General features: G+C 42.0%; 2 non-coding genes across 2 annotated transcripts; both read left to right on the top strand.

Moving 5' to 3' along the window:
• The first annotated feature begins 14,227 nt into the window (after positions 1-14,227).
• On the top strand, positions 14,228-14,300 carry trnar-ccu (transfer RNA arginine (anticodon CCU)). Its single transcript has one exon. It is a non-coding gene; the product is annotated as a tRNA-Arg (tRNA).
• Positions 14,301-14,306: 6 nt separating this feature from the next.
• On the top strand, positions 14,307-14,378 carry trnam-cau (transfer RNA methionine (anticodon CAU)). The gene has a single exon. It is a non-coding gene; the product is annotated as a tRNA-Met (tRNA).
• Positions 14,379-16,248: the final 1,870 nt, after the last annotated feature.

Below are 16,248 nucleotides of genomic sequence, written 5' to 3'. Positions count from 1 at the left end.
GTTGCTAGCGAAGCTCCAAATGCTATCCAGACCACAGGTCCCGCATGCCACAGCCGCTCTATCACGTGATGCATACTGCTCCGACATGCTAGCGTTCTGAGGTGAGTTACGGCGTGTTGCAAGTTTTGTGAGGTGCTTTCGTGATATTTAATGGATCGGATTACATTTTTTTATTTTTCTCCGATATCCGATCCAGTCATTTAGGTCAGTATCGGACCGATACCGATACGTAATATCGGATCGGTCCATCTCTAGTGCAAACGTCAAAGTTGTGTTTGAAGTGTGTACTTCAGTATTTAGCAGAATGACATTTGTTGCAGAATGTAATTTCAAATGGATCATTTAAAACAGCTCAACCAGAATCCGCAAACACAAACTACGTGGACACAGTTCAACAGTGTCACTGAAAAAAAAAATCATGTCTGTTTTTTGTAGAATTTTTGTAAATAAATATTTTTACATAAAATATTTTGATAGATGTACGGGCTTAGGTGTGCTGTGAAGTGAAAGTAAAAATAAAAATTGAATTTACTAATTTATGTCTTTAAAAAAAAAGCATTCTCAGTGGGGAAAAAAATCAGAATTACGAGATCAAAATCAGGACTGAAGTCATTAAAGCCAGAATTCAAATTTTATTGACTTTAACTCTGAGAAAATTCTGAGATTTGAGATTGAAGGTATTATTCTACAATGCTACCATTAGTTTAGGAATTCTGAAAAAACAGAAGGCTACCACCCAGTATAGTATTGCTTTCTGTTTAAATTAGCGAAACTGCTAACATTCTGATGTAAAGCAATATTGTGCAGTCTGGCTTAGTGGCCCACAATAGAAATGCAATGCAGGGGTTGGTAATTGGTCTCATTTGTTTATTGTAATTAAGCAAATGACTGAATTAATCAATGCAGTAATGATGCATTGATATTTAATAGATAACACCAGAGTCATTTATTTCTGGCTTGCAGACACTAAACAAAGTCTGAGCCCACCAGTGGATTTTCTTTCTCTGGATCTATCGTACATTCACCCCTGCAGGTTTGTCTTACCTCCTAGAGCTCCCAGCCACCCATTGTTTTAAAAAAAATCCATTAATGGGCATCTTTTTCATTTTTCCTATTACAGTGCTACATTACATACTTCTTTTGACTGTCATAACAAAAACTCAAGGCAGAGTGCCAAGCAAATGTAGGTGGAGACGTGCATTGATTTCTTCGTTTCCAGTTCCAGTAGAGTGGTCAATACAAAACGAAATGTTTGACTTTATGGATCTGAAGCTAGGTTGGTGAAAATTAAAAGGGTCATCATCCATCAAGTGATGAATTGCATTTTCTCGTGTGGTAACTGCTTTAGTGCACTTTTGAAAACAATGGGAGACTTTGACCTCCGGGCTGGAAGGCTACCCTGCTGTGGGACACATAGTCGAGTAGTCCTCCTCTTTTTCATAGGTTTTAAAAGGGAACAATAATAAGGGTTATATTATTCATCAGCATCAGCTGCATCAGCATTTAAATATTTTAGGGTTAGTGCAAAGTTTTCCTGTGTTATCTGTCATTCTTTTTACAAGTTTCTGTGATAGTGAATTCTCTACTTATGCCTATAAAATACTAGCTTAATAAAATACCAGTACTTTATCTACCTTTTAACTACTAGTGTAAAATAAATGATTTATAAATTATATTTTTAAGCTGCATGAAAGTACTTCAGCTAATGTGTACACCGTCCTGGACTTCTTAACCATGTTTCAGGCATTTTAATGCTAGCTAACCAGCTGATGAATTAGCACTAATTTAAAATTAGTATAAAATGTGAACGGCGCTAGTGGAATGAAAAAAAATCAGAAGTGCCTTAACCCTGCATTCCATTAGAAGGCCATTAGATGGTGATAGCTATGGTTAAAAAAAGACTTCCTGCTTTGGGCCAGTAGAACCCCAAACCTCTGGGTGACCAGCAAGGCGCAATGTGTCATAGGCAACCTGTCTTTAAGCATCCAACCAGAACCATGAATATTCACCGTCAACCATCAGCTATAACAAGAGCCATTAAGTGCTATATATGTAATAAAGTGGGAATATATAATTTACCCCTAACCACGCCTGTTGCTTCACTGTTCCAAAGATGGGATTACTTCTGTTTTAAAACACCCGCCTGTATTGAGACAATAAGCAGACAAATTCTAAATTAAAGATTTTTTAAATCTAGAACTTAAGAACTCTAGAACTGAGTGGCCAACTGTTAAGGAGTACTCTCCTTTCACTTTAGGTGTCTATCACTTTGCCTTTCCCCTTCCTCTTATGCATAATAAAGTTTCCACAGTTGATGCAGTTAGTCTGTTATCCAGGATTTCAGCTACCTGGGAAAATGTACCCACAGACGAGCGATGGAGATTTAATACCAGGTGGCAGACAGAAATGCATCTTCCTTATAGGAAGCTGATCTAATTGCCAATAGTGTCATGATGCTACAGCAATTACATTGTGAAATCAACCTTTACCTTCATCAGCAAAAACAACTTGTCTGACTTCTCTGTTAAATACGACAGCTTGGCTGTACAGTTGGGACCTCGGTGACCCCATAAGCCTGCTGACACAAACAAGGTGACACTCCGGTCGTCTCGGTTTAAGACCCGGCCTCTAAAGCACATCCAAACCAGATGATGTCAAAATCAATACGCCAATGTCATCAGGCCTTCTTCTGGACGAATGATGGTCTAAACCTGCTCTAAAGACATGCACATGCACACGCTCAAACACCCCCTCGCCGCTCCCCCACTTCTTCATCATATCATCGAGCCCATCAGGAGGCTTAACGGGGAAGGGATCGATGCATCGCGGGGGTCAGGGCGAGCCGGGCAAGGCTCGTGACACCCATGCTAATGGTAACGCAAACTAACACCGCTTCACTCGTCACTGTCTCAACTCTGCCCTTACCATCCATCATCTCCACCCTCAGCTAAGCCACTCAATGTCCCTACAGGTGACCGACACATCAAATGATAACAGACCAAAGGTCAATCCGTCCTGATACCGCTGTGTCTCTAGTTAAGTTTGAAGCAGTACATTCCCAATATCCACATCCAGCTCTTGGTAGATTCTGTTTCTTGGATCAAGTAAACGCATCGGAAGAAGCATGCCCGCTCGGCTTGTTGGCTAGAGTGCAGGTTTATGTTTAGTCTGTCCCCTCGCCCTAACCCCTCATTACAGCCAGTTTATCATGCCAGGAAGAGAGTGGCAAAAACAAATTAGTCCACAGGAGGGGAAAATAGCTGGGGATATCGATTTCCCCTTTTCATGCCAGAGTGGAGCACAGAAAATATTGGGCTATAAAAGGGAAACAAGGATATAAAGCCATTACTGCGCGCACTTAATTGATCCCACTTCCCATAACAAATTAATTGAGCGGAAAATGGCAGATGGCTTTGATGAATGTCATAAAAAAGGCTTGTCAGCAAGCCATGTGTACGCGACCCCCTCGCTTGCTCGCCGTGCCGCATGAAGGAGCCGCTCAGAAAGGAGTCTCGCAGGAGTGTACTATGTGTTTCTTCAAGTATTTACATCTCAGCGATCCGGATGTTAATCATGCTGACTTACTGACATCATTGCTAATTGTCTGCTGCTTTTTTCCATCCTTCTTCTCTGCTGTGTGGTTCTTTTCACCCTCTGCGTTCCCTACAGCAGTCGGCGTACAGGTGTGCGCTTGTTTCTTCCCCGCCTGGGTGCTTGTGTGTGTTTCGCTTCTATGTTTGTACTGACAGGCTGCTGCCCCAGTAGGAGAACAAATGCTAATTTAATCAATTGGCTATAAATCCTACTGGCCGCTGACTCATGCATCTCCGGCCCTGGGGACCCCAACAAAAATCCTGCCAGTGCAGTTTGTTCAGCATGCACACACATTTGCAGACACACACAGCATCCAGACAAGCATCCATCTTTTCCCTCTTGCATCACTGCCACATCAGAGTTATTTCAGAGGAACCGGCGAACACAAACGCATGCACGTGTTGACACGTCCCGATAATTGCTGTTTCTTTTTTATTTTTTTCTGTCGGCTGAAACTTGCAGGTAGAACAAGATCCACACTGGCACTCATAAACACACTCGCACATATTCACAGGGGCATTCATCTCCCAGCTAACTTCCCTGCCACCCATCTTAAACAGAGAATTATTTATTGTGAGCATATATCTCCTCACTCCTATACACACACACACAGCACTGACACACCTGCAGTTTCATGACATCCAAATCTGCTAAAGCTGCTGAGACAGCGTCTTGAGTTGGGTTAGTAAGTGGAAGGTGGAGGGCGGTTGTGAGACTGGTTGGGGAGTGGGGGGGGCAAAGAGTGACAGAAAAACAGGAATGCAGGAAGTGTCAGAATGACAGAAAGAAAGAGGGGGGGGGCAATGGCAGGAAGAGCAATAGAGCGATAAAGAAAAGTCAGGGGGAAAAAGATAGAAAAAGGGGTGACAAGAGAGAGGGGAGAGGAGCTGGCGTCTGCTGGCAGCATAGCCGACCGGTGCGCTCAGGCTCTGTTCAGAATTCTGCAGGGCCTCCGCGGCCCCCGTGTTCCCCATCAATCTCAGCCCACTCTGGCAGCCGCCAGCAGCTGCATCTTAATCTGCTGGGGCTGGACGTGAGGACGGACAGGTCGCCTGGGCAGCAGAGTAAATAACCCTGCTCCTGACTGTCCCCTGCTATTCCCCTATGCATACATGGAAACGGCAACACAAACACGCACACAAACACACAACCTGGATGCTCTTTCTCCGCACACATATTTTATGATTCCTTTCTTCTGAAAGACGGCTGAGCTGAGCTAAGTGCTTGAGATGGGATTTCAGCATAAATTCTTTGGACATAAACCGTAATTTTGTCTCAAATGTTTTAGTGTTGATTGTATCAGAAGGGTTAAAATGGCCCCGCGTGCATCAGATAATGCAGATGTTTCAGGTTTGCTCATTTTGACACTCTGCATTTAACTGGTCCACGGATTTGTATATTTATATGTGTATGCGCTACTAATTTATGCTACTTACAGGAAAATGGACTGGTTCTTATATAGAGCTTTTCTCCTCTGCTGGAGCACTCAAAGTGCTTTTCAAACAACATTCATACAAGCACTTTTTCATTGCTAATAGCTTTCTATCTAACATTAACACACTTTCATGCTTCTGAAGCATCAGAGAGCAACCTGAGGTTCACTATTTTGCCCAAGGACACTTTGGCATGCAAACTGGAGCAGCTGGGGATCGAACCGCTAACCTTCCAATTAGTAGATGACCTGTTTTACCTCCTAGGGCCACTCTTACTGCTGTCTTTGTTGGACACTAGTAAAAGAGATTTTTCATCTTTAGTCTAATTTTCAAATAAAATAAACACACTAAACACAATGAAAATAAAACTAAGTGAAATTTGAATGTGTATCTCTTTACATATTATAAAGAAATTTAACCAAGTATTCTCATCTCTGTCAAACATAAGGCATAAGACAACCCCTTGTCCTGAATACATTCTTTTAAATTTACATGATATTTGTGACACTTCCTGCCCCATGGGTACCTTGCTCTCTATTTTAGGGGGGCCATTGTAAAGGCACCTCTTACATCTATCAGTTTTCATGTGTATTTGTCACTCACACACACACACATACAGACACACAAACACGCACAAAGCCAGCATCATCCTTGCAAGCAACAGTGGTGACAGCTGCAAAGATCTGACACAAAAGATCCGCTATCTTGGAAACACGGAGGAGGCGAGGTGAGAGAGACTGCGGATTAGAGAGCGGCTATCTCTCTCGCCCAGGGCCGTCTGACATCCAGGAGGCAGTCAGCACGAGTCACTGAGCTCTGAAGCTCTAAGGCCACTCCGCCCACAACCTCTATATGGCAGTCCTCAGCCAGGATCAATTGAATCTACAAGCCTGTGCAGCCTTCCACCACCCACCCCACCCCACCCCTCCTCTTCTTCACTGCTAAGACCTCACTGGGTCAAAGGTTAGAGTATCTTCCCCACCTGCCAAGCGCGCCTGCACCGATGGCTCGAGGGCAGAGCGCATTGTGTTCCCACTGGGGATATGGCAACCTTTGAACTCTGCAGCGAGAGAAGGTGAAGGGATGAGAGCGGGGTAGGTATGGTAACGGCATGAGTGACAGCTTCCCCTCGTCTCTCCACAGACACACAAAGACCGAGTCACATCCAAGCTGTAAAAACACAAAAACCACGTATACAGCCGGTCTAGATGGCGGAGATATACAAGGGCACTGACACACTGCACACTCGTCTCCTCTGCGTGACAGATGACCACACGCCCCGTGTCGTGGGGCTCTGTGTGGGAGTATTAGAGTCCTGAATGACACGTTATGACCAAGAGAGAGAGGGGAGCAGCGTATCAAGCGCACACACTCGAAGATCTAGCCCATCATATGTGTGTGGTTGCCTTTACCACTGTCTTGCCCTCCCGCCGGCTGGCTGAAAGAAAAAAGGCAACAGGAGGTGATTGAATGTCGATTTCCACTTAGGAGAGAAAACAAGCTGAAAAAAGTCAGAGATCAGAAGCTGAAAGTATGTAAAAGCACTTCTGTTCTTTCACCGCGAGGATGTTTTTTTTGTTCTTCCTCACATCTCATATCAGATGTATTGAACCGATGTCGAACGAGACATAAAAGACAGCAGGCTGATATCACCCGTTCTAACATGATGTTTCTTCCTTCTTTCCTTTTTTTACTTCGCCAGATCATACAGTATTTTGAAAATGTTGTGTTCATTGGGGTAGAACTTCCTTTACATCCATAAGATTCTTGCAGGGCTTGGACTACGTGTTTTACCTCCAAGCACGCATACCTGTATGAGCAGTCATCTATTCCCACAGAACCCTAATTAAAGAAAATATTCAGGTCTCATTGCGCACTTCTGGAATCTTCACAGAGAGAAATGGCTTCAGCTGAAACTCTAAGTGAAAGAGAAACAACAGAGACTGGCTTCAAACTCTCAGCAATCAAAATTCAAAAACCGAAAATAGGGAAAAGAGAAAAAAACGTGGTTCTTAAAATAAATGAGAATTGGCAACCTTCACTACATATCGTGCTGTTAGGCTCATGTTTTTTCAGGTGCCAGGTGTTTCAGGTGAGATGATGAATGACTGTACACATCTGTGACTCTGTGTCCCATAAGAAACTGCAAACCTATTTATAGCACAACAACTTTGGAAAGTTATCACAGTGGCAAATATTTTATCTTTTTTTTTTTTCAGACGTGAGCTCCAGCAAGTGTCAGCAGAATGGGATTCGGATATTGTCCGCATCAGTCCTGTTGTACTAACAGGAGACACCCTGCTTTAAATGCATTCGTACTGCGAGGGGCAGAACACGTGATTACACGTGATGTCTGTACACTGTGAATTCATCAGCCTGCCACAGGTACAACCTGACTTGTCGAGCAAGTTTATTTATATATATATTATATTTACAACATCCAATGTGAAATCATCGAAAACTATCCAAATGATTTAACCATTTAAAGCACGAAATGGAGTATTTATTGAACCTTCCGCAAACCTTTTTGTAAATCAAATAAATATTAATTTGCATTTATGAGTTTTAATTTTTATCACATTTGCTATATCTGGCTTTTTTTTTTCTTTGCAATTTACTGCCTCAAAATCTATTCTACCATTTATTTTGGTTTTTCAGGAAGAAAAAAAATCACTTTAATGGTGTAGAAGTCTCAAAAGCTTATAAAAACATATTTGACATGTAAATCAAATAGCCTAAAATAGACTGGGCGTTGAAGAGTTCAAACAAAAAACTGATAGCAGTAAATAATAAGTGTAAAAGAGATGTAAATTGAACTTCCGGTCGAGTGTACGCTGGCGCGCTTGGCTGCCGCTGCTCACCGGTCATTATTATTATTATTATTACTATTTTACTATTATTACTATTTTTACATTCTCCTACCCTTCCCTCCCCTCAGGTTAAGTTTGGGTGTCATACTTAATAATTCATTCCAGTCTCACATTAATTACATAACCCGGTCTGCTTACTTCCACTTACGTAATATTAACCGACTCCGTCCCTTCCTTACTCCCCATGCTGCTGCCATCCTTGTCCATAGTCTTATTATGTCCCATATTGATTACTGCAATTCCCTCCTATTTGGTCTACCTAAAAGGTCCCTTCATAAACTCCAACTTCTTCAAAATTCTGCAGCACGAGTCATAATTCGTACTCCGTTAAGAGCTCATATTACCCCAGTTCTTCAGCAGCTTCACTGGTTGCCCATAAAAGCCAGGATAAATTTTAAAATCTTACTTCTTACATACAAGTGTGTCCATAAATCTGCTTCTTCATATTTGTGTGACCTGCTCCATATCACCACTGTTTCCCGCCCTCTCAGATCATCATCTGCTATTCATCTTACTGCTCCGTCCTCACACCTTATTACTATGGGAACAGAGCTTTCAGTCGCTCTGCTCCTCGGCTCTGGAACTCTCTTCCTCCTGCCACAGGAAATATTGACTCCCTTTCCGTATTTAAGTCACAGCTCAAAACACATCTGTTTAAACTGGTTTATTCGCTTTAGTGCTGATTTTATCTGTTGTCAAGCTCTGTTTTGCAATTTTAACTTATTTTATGACTATTGTTCCTTTTATTAATTTTGTTCTTCGTAAGGTGACCTTGGGTTTCTGAAATGCGCCCTCAAATAAAATGCATTATTATTATTATTTAAATGAATCCGTAACTTAAAGCTAGTCTGAATAAAAACAAGTATGTAGTCAGTGTTTTAGTGAGGTAAATGACCTAATCTGGCGAGGGAGATGATTCCAGAGTTTTGGGGTGTCACTGGAAGCCAATCGAAAACTCAGAATTTCTAGAAGGTGGTGATCAACAGATGTAAGTAAGCGTCATAGGACATAGGTTTGTAAAAGATTTGTTCAGTCATGTGGAGCGAGCCTAGGGAAGCGCTTATAAGTGATAATTTAGAATTGATCCTGTACTTCACAGGAAGGACAGTGCAACAATTCAGGAATTAGAAAGCTAAATATGATCAAGCCTTCATGCACCTGTCAGGTGTGTAGCAGCATTTTAAACCAACTGCAGTCGTGCTGTTAGTGTTTTGTTTAGTCCAACACATAACGAGTTAAAGTAATCCAATTTAATGTCCTATCTAAATGATTTAGACATCGGCGTTTTCACACAGGCCTTCATCAGGTAATGTCTAGAAAAGTTCAAGGCTGTGATACATGTATGGAAAACAGCGTGATTGCGCTGCACTATGGTTGAAGCTGTGCCGGGTTTAATAGTATATTTTTTACAAGGCTAAATCAGCTTCGATTGCAACAGTCCAACCTTATTTCTCTTTAAACTAGGATGTCTGCTGATGCCAAATACAGGTCCCTTATCACTGCTCTTTTCTCCAAACGTAAAATCGATGCACCTCATTGCATGAAACGGAAATTATTTTTTATCTTTAAACTAAAGCCACGTGTCGATGTAGAAATAAATTATACTTTCAGGCTTGAATAAATGTAACAGCTACTAGAAGGAGTGATGTTTTATAATGAAACTGGGAAGAAGTGTCATTTGTTGTGGATTGGTTTCATCCTGAGCTGCTTATTAAGCTTGGTGCTAATATCAATCCAAGGTACTTATTCTGTGCATTTAATTAGGCATTCTTCCCCCTAGCAGCTGCATTTAGGTTTATTGGCAATGTTCTGACCCTACAACAAACCTCGACATATCACTCCATTAGAGCTCAGCAAGAAAATTCTGTCCATACAGTAAGAGGAAATCCACAAAAAGGACCATCCATTTGAAGGATACCAGGATACCCATTTGATTTAAATGGTAAATGGCCTGTATTTATATAGCGCCTTACTAGTCCCTAAGGACCCCAAAGCGCTTTACATATCCAGTCATCCACCCATTCACACACTGGTGATGGCAAGCTACATTGTAGCCACAGCCACCCTGGGGCGCACTGACAGAGGCGAGGCTGCCGGACACTGGCGCCACCGGGCCCTCTGACCACCACCAGTAGGCAACGGGTGAAGTGTCTTGCCCAAGGACACAACGACCGAGACTGTCCAAGCCAGGGCTCGAACCGGCAACCTTCCGATTACAAGACGAACTCCCAACTCTTGAGCCACGATCGCCCCGTAATCTCAGAATCCATTATCTAATCTCTTTGGCTGAGCTGCATCTATGATGGAAGCGAATTGCAGGGATGTAGCGATCAGAAACCATGTAAAGTGAATAACATTTGGTGACTTCAACCTACTATCGGTGAAATAAAACTGAAGAAGCTACCATTCTGAGTACAGAATACCACTGACTGACATATGACCTGGTAGTAAATACACTATTTATAAAAGTTTTACTGACATTCAAACACACACACACACTGGATGCATCTGGTCAGCTCATGGTTCAGGATCTTGCCCAAGAATATTTCAACATGTGGACTGGAGGAGTCCCGGATTGATCACTGACCATTTGATTAGTAGATGACCCCCTCTAACCTCACAGGAAGCATAATGCTTTCAGTGTGCACCTTGCTTTAGCCTTTCGGGACAAACTGGGAGTAACCTCCTGAGAGGAGTACTAGTGGCCGCTCCAAAAGAGAGTCAATCCCCACAGACTCCCATGTGAAAATATTTAACAGCATTAAAAACTCTCCCATTCTAATTCATTTGCTGGGTAACTGAGCTTGGTAGGCAGCTATAGATGATAGTCATACAAGGCCTCATTGAGTCATTAAACTGGACAGAGCCTTTTGTATCATTTTAATGGTTAATCTGACTAATATTGTGGTTTGCTTTGTGTCCATCCACAAAGATATTGCATTAATTAATCAATATGTGTATCTCTGTGCATTGTAAAACTTGCTTCCAGGTCGGGAAAATGAAGAAAAATGAAACCAACAATGACGTGTCTTAAACCTGCATTCTGTCTAAGAACCAATAGCTGTGATGGCAATAGCTATGGTTTCAAAAAGACTTACAGTCCTTTGGAGATTAGTTATGGTCCTAAATGTATGGAGCTACTAGCTTGGTATTAGCTGATAAATTTGTGCTCCACCTTTTCATCCAAATCAAAAAATAACACAGCGGTAGCCAAAATGCTAATGTTGAAGATTCAGAATGAAAAGTCCAAAACCAATAGGCAACGTACCTTTGTCCAGTTTTTTATACTGGCTAAAGTTATTAGCTTAGTATTATCTCACGAATTAACAAACCACTTTCTCATCCTTCAACAAAACCAAAACAGTGGTAGCCAAAATGCTAACACCGAAGCTTAAAAATAGAGTGTCCGAAACCAATCTGCAATGTCACAATAGCTTTATACTGTCTATGAAGTTGCTAGCTTAGTGTTAATGATAAATTGGTGCTACACTTTCTCTTCCACACAAAGTAACTTCTGGTTTAGATAAAAACAAACAAGCAAAAACAAAAACAAAGATATAGTGCTACCCAGAATGCTAACATCGATAGTTTAAAATTCAGAGTCCAAAACCAATGATCATGATAGTTACGTGTATATTTTATACTGTTAGTGAGAATTGCAGCCAGTAGTTCCCGTTAATTCTGGAACTACTGCAGTCTGGGCTTCCTGTTCCTGAAGCATGTCATGATTTTGATTTCTTTAAAGCTTATGTAAAACTAAACTGCATTCAGCGGATAGACAGTTGTTTTACGTGTGCATTAATTTGGTCTCCACATGGACCCTTCAACTGCATTCAAAGCCTGCATGATTGCGCATTATTAAGTAGGCTTCAAACAGAAAGGGATAATTAGAAGATACCTTCCCACCCTCCCACCACCCTCATTTAGATATGTGCTTAATTAAGAAGATGGATGGAAAGATGGATGGATAAATGAAACATATGAGCAAACATTCAGTCGGTGATAACTTTATGAATCTACTTACGGCCATGGGATTAGAAATGAAAACATGTAACCTTTAAGAATAAAAAAGCATCAACGATTAGATGGTCAGATGAAAGAGGCGGGGGGAGGAGAGAGAATGAAAAAAATCCTTGCATGGGGGGAAAAGGTGGGGGCGGCTGACACTTTGACGGATCGATTGAGATTGCCCAATACACGGTGTTGCCTACAGCCTAGATTAGCGAGAGGTCCGGGTCAGCACAATCTCTCCGTGTTAGATAACTTTCCTGCCTGGCAGCTGCAGCTTGATACCGCACCTCAACACCACAATATTTTACTTGATATCTCTGAAAGTCACATCTTCAGATTTGCAAACCGCCGCCTATGTGTGCACGATAGAGAGAGCAAGAAAGAGCGAGAGACAGACAGGCTGTGGGGGCCCAGTATCCATGGCAACCCCAGCCAGGTGCTCAGGTTCATATGCAATTCAGGTAATTCAACCTACAATGAAAAGCATGCATATAAGGTCACTGGTATTCAAATGCGCTGCATGTCTTCCTCCCCCCGTATTCATATTCAGCTTCTCCGTGGATGGCGGCCCTCTGCATGCCCCGTATGAGCTGACCTCTCCCACAATGCCCCGGTTGAGTGGCAGGTATGATATTTCCACACAGTTTGATTGAGTACTGCATTTAACAACAGTGTTGACAGACTGTATCAGGCACGGTATTAATTCAGTCAATATTATAGCACCACGCAGAGGAGACATGCCAGGGCTCAGAGGTGTGCTTGTTACACGCACCGCCTCAGGCCGTGGTTTGGTGGGAGTGAGGATGGGAGGGTCATGATTTTTCATACAACTGCATGATTTAAAAAAAATCACACGCAGGTATATATGCAGTGAAACAGAGAAAGAGGTGAAAACAGGCAGGAAAAAAACTGGGCAAAGAGGGAGCGACGTAAGGGCTCGCTGTCGATGGGGGTTTTGGAGACTTGTGTTAAGCCAGGGGCTTTGACAGCTCGGTTTAAGCAAGGAGAGGAAAGGGCTGCGGGTTGAAGTCAGATCTCTACTTCATATTCTGAAGATTGATCTCCCATCCTCCTCCTCCTACACCAGTTTGGACATCTGTGGCATCATTTTACTCTGTTGTTTGTGGGTGTTTCAGCAGTGATTTACAGTCAGGGTCATTGCTGCGGCGAAGCTCTACTTTCGCAACCAAATATTCTGCATTTGAAGCTCACCAGCGTTAACAGCCAGATTCAGATTTTGGTACAATCACCAGGCATGCCGCAGATGAGAAAATGTGATGGCTATGTGACAAAGAAGTGAGCTGTGCAGTGAATGATTGTGCTTGTGCCTGCTTTCAAATTTGATATGGAAAAATTAATGTTTATTCATACAGAGATGAAAGCAGCGAAGGTTAATTGAGTCACAGAAATGTAATCAGTGAGATTAATAAAGGATTGATTCAAATTGTGGATTTGTGGTATTTAAGGCAAAAATACCACACATTTTCTGGTTCTAGCTTCTCATATCTCATTATGTATCTTCTTTAGCTTCATCTTTCACAAAAAGAAAAATTGATCATCTTTCAGATTTGGATTTATGTGTCTTTAAAATGTAGTTTCATGTTCTGTCTGCATTTTTCAATAATAAATGGGACCTTTTATGTTAATTTCAAGTTTTGCATTTTTCTTGGATTCTTCTGCATCAATCATTCATTCATGGGTGGCTGTAGCTAAGGAGGTAGAGCAGGTAGTCTACCAATCAGAAGGTTGTTAGATGGCCCGTGACCTTATATTGCATTATTTTCATTGTAGGTTGAATTACCTGAATTGCATGTGAATCTGAGCACGTGGCTGGGGTTGCCATGGATACTGGGCCCCCCACAGTTAACTCATTGTCATGTTCAAGAAACCACTTTGAGATGATTTGAGCTTTGTGACATGGTGTGTTATCCTACTTGAAAGAGCCATCAGAACATGGGTACACTGTAGTCATAAAGGGATGGACATGGTCAGCAACAATACTCAGGTAGGTTGTGGAGTTTAAACAATGCTCAGTTGGTATTAAGGGGCCCAAAGTGTGCAAGAAACTCCTTTCACTGTCTTAACTCTTTTTGACATAAATGAAGCAAAATGCTTCAAAGATTCTTTAAGAGTTCAAGCTTAATGTAACTAGAGCCGGTGATCCAGAGCTTAGTTACTCTCTGGTCCTCGTGTGGTTTTATGAATCTCCATAGACAACAGAAACACCACCAAACAAATAGCAGCTCCATTGTGCTGCTATTCACAATGGATCAGCTGTACACTAAACAATATGCAGCATGTTTGGGTTCCCTGTGTGCAGCCCCAGTGGCCTAATGGATAAGGCACTGGCCTCCTAAGCCAGGGATTGTGGGTTCGAGTCCCATCTGGGGTGCCTTTCAGCAGAGTGGCGCAGCGGAAGCGTGCTGGGCCCATAACCCAGAGGTCGATGGATCGAAACCATCCTCTGCTAAGATTTTTGACAGCTAGAGTTCCTACATACACTCACATATCATATCTAGTACCTGGTTGGAGTCTCCCTTAACTCTTCTTGCCATAAATTGAACAAGATGCTGGAAAAATTCCTCAGAGATTTTTGTTCCACTACATCCCAAAGGTGCCCTATTGGATTGATATCCGGTGACTGTGGAGGCCATTTGAGTACAGAGAACTCATTAACATGTTCAAGAAACTAGCTTGAGATGATCAGACCTTGGTGACATGGTGTGTTATCCTGCTGGAAGCAGCCATCAGAAGATTATCACTGTGGTGATACACTGTGTGATGGACATGGTCAACAACAATACTCAGGTGATGATGCTCAGTTGATGCTAAGGAGCCCAAAGTGTGCCAAGAAAATATCCCCCACACTATTAAATCGCCACCCAGCAAGATGGATTTGTGCTTTCATGTTCTTTACACCAAATTCTGACCGTACCATCTGAATGTTGAGTCTCTTCAAAGCAGGGGGTGTTTTTCCTGTCCAGTCTGATTCTGGTGAACCCATGTAAATTTTAGCCTCGGTTTGTTGTTCTTAGTTTACAGGTGTGACACTCTAGTCTGTTTCTTTCAACATCTGACATGTTTTGTTGTGCTCTTCTGCATACCTTGGTTGTAACGAGTGGTCATTTGAGTCACTGTTGCCTTCCTATCAGCTCAAAGCACTCTGGTTATTCTCCTAGGACCACTGACATCAACAAGGCATTATCACCGAGAGAACTGCTGCTCACTGGATATTTTCTCCTATTTGATCCATTCTCTATAAATCCTAAAGATTGGTTGTGTGGAAAATTCCCAGTAAATCAGCAGTTTCTGAAATGCTCCAACAAAGTCCCTTAAATCTCCTTTCTTCTCTATGCTGATGCTCAGTATGAAACTTAGCAGGTTGAGTTGCTGATGAGCAATTGGCTGATTAAATATTTGCCGGACCAAGCAGTCCAATTTGTCCATGCCTAATAGACCTTTAATGGCATCCACCATTGTAACGACAAGGATACAGATATGAAGGGAAATAAAGTAAAGAGTAACAGATTCCCTGCTAAATAATTAGTCAAGCAACTAATCACCATCATTAAATAATTCAGTTTTTCTCCCTGTCTGTAGCAACATTCAGTAATGTGACTAATACATGTGTCAGAAAGAATGATGCAAACAAGCAAACTGTGATAAAAAAAAAAATCTTGGAAATATTCAAACTGTCGTGCACATGCTTGATTTCATGTTCTCTCGGTGCGCTGTGTGTGTGCGTGTCATCTGTTTCTGCAAATGCAAAACAATCACAGGCATATAAAGAGACTCATTTTCTCAGAAACACTACACACAATCCTAAAGATGCACAGCTTGCAAAGCCCAGTGTACATTCATTGATAACTAATGAAGCCTACCTGCTGATGCAGGCTAATTACGGTTTGCTAAGGCTATCCTATGGTGGTGGTCATTATCAAGGGAAATCAATGTCCAATCAAGTCCTTAACGGGGACTCTGGATCAGATAAAAAAGGCCGCTTTGTGACAAATATTTATTACATTTGCTATGAGAGGTTTTAATAATGAATAGGTGACTGCTGGTTCATTACTGGTGCTTGGAAGGTTTTCGCTGGCAGCTTCTATTCGGGTTGATTTTATGGCAAAGGACAGGAGATTGGTTTGGTCAGCAGTGCATATGTTTACACCAGTGGCGTAGTCAATCACTCAATAGGTGAAGATGCGTATGTTTGACATCTGTGTGTGTGTGTGCTTGTGCGTATTAAAAGGCCTCCGAAATGACCTCGCACATAGAGATTATAGCCATAAATTGGTCTGAAGTCTCATTTCCCCCACAGGATTTTGACCACCTGCCACAGC

This window comes from Mchenga conophoros, linkage group LG23 (genome assembly GCF_057382185.1).
Source record: "Mchenga conophoros isolate Kocher_MC1m ecotype Shallow Benthic linkage group LG23, M_conophoros_male_GT1.1, whole genome shotgun sequence".
Taxonomy (NCBI): domain Eukaryota; kingdom Metazoa; phylum Chordata; class Actinopteri; order Cichliformes; family Cichlidae; genus Mchenga; species Mchenga conophoros.
This window is presented reverse-complemented; position numbering and strand designations above follow the sequence as displayed.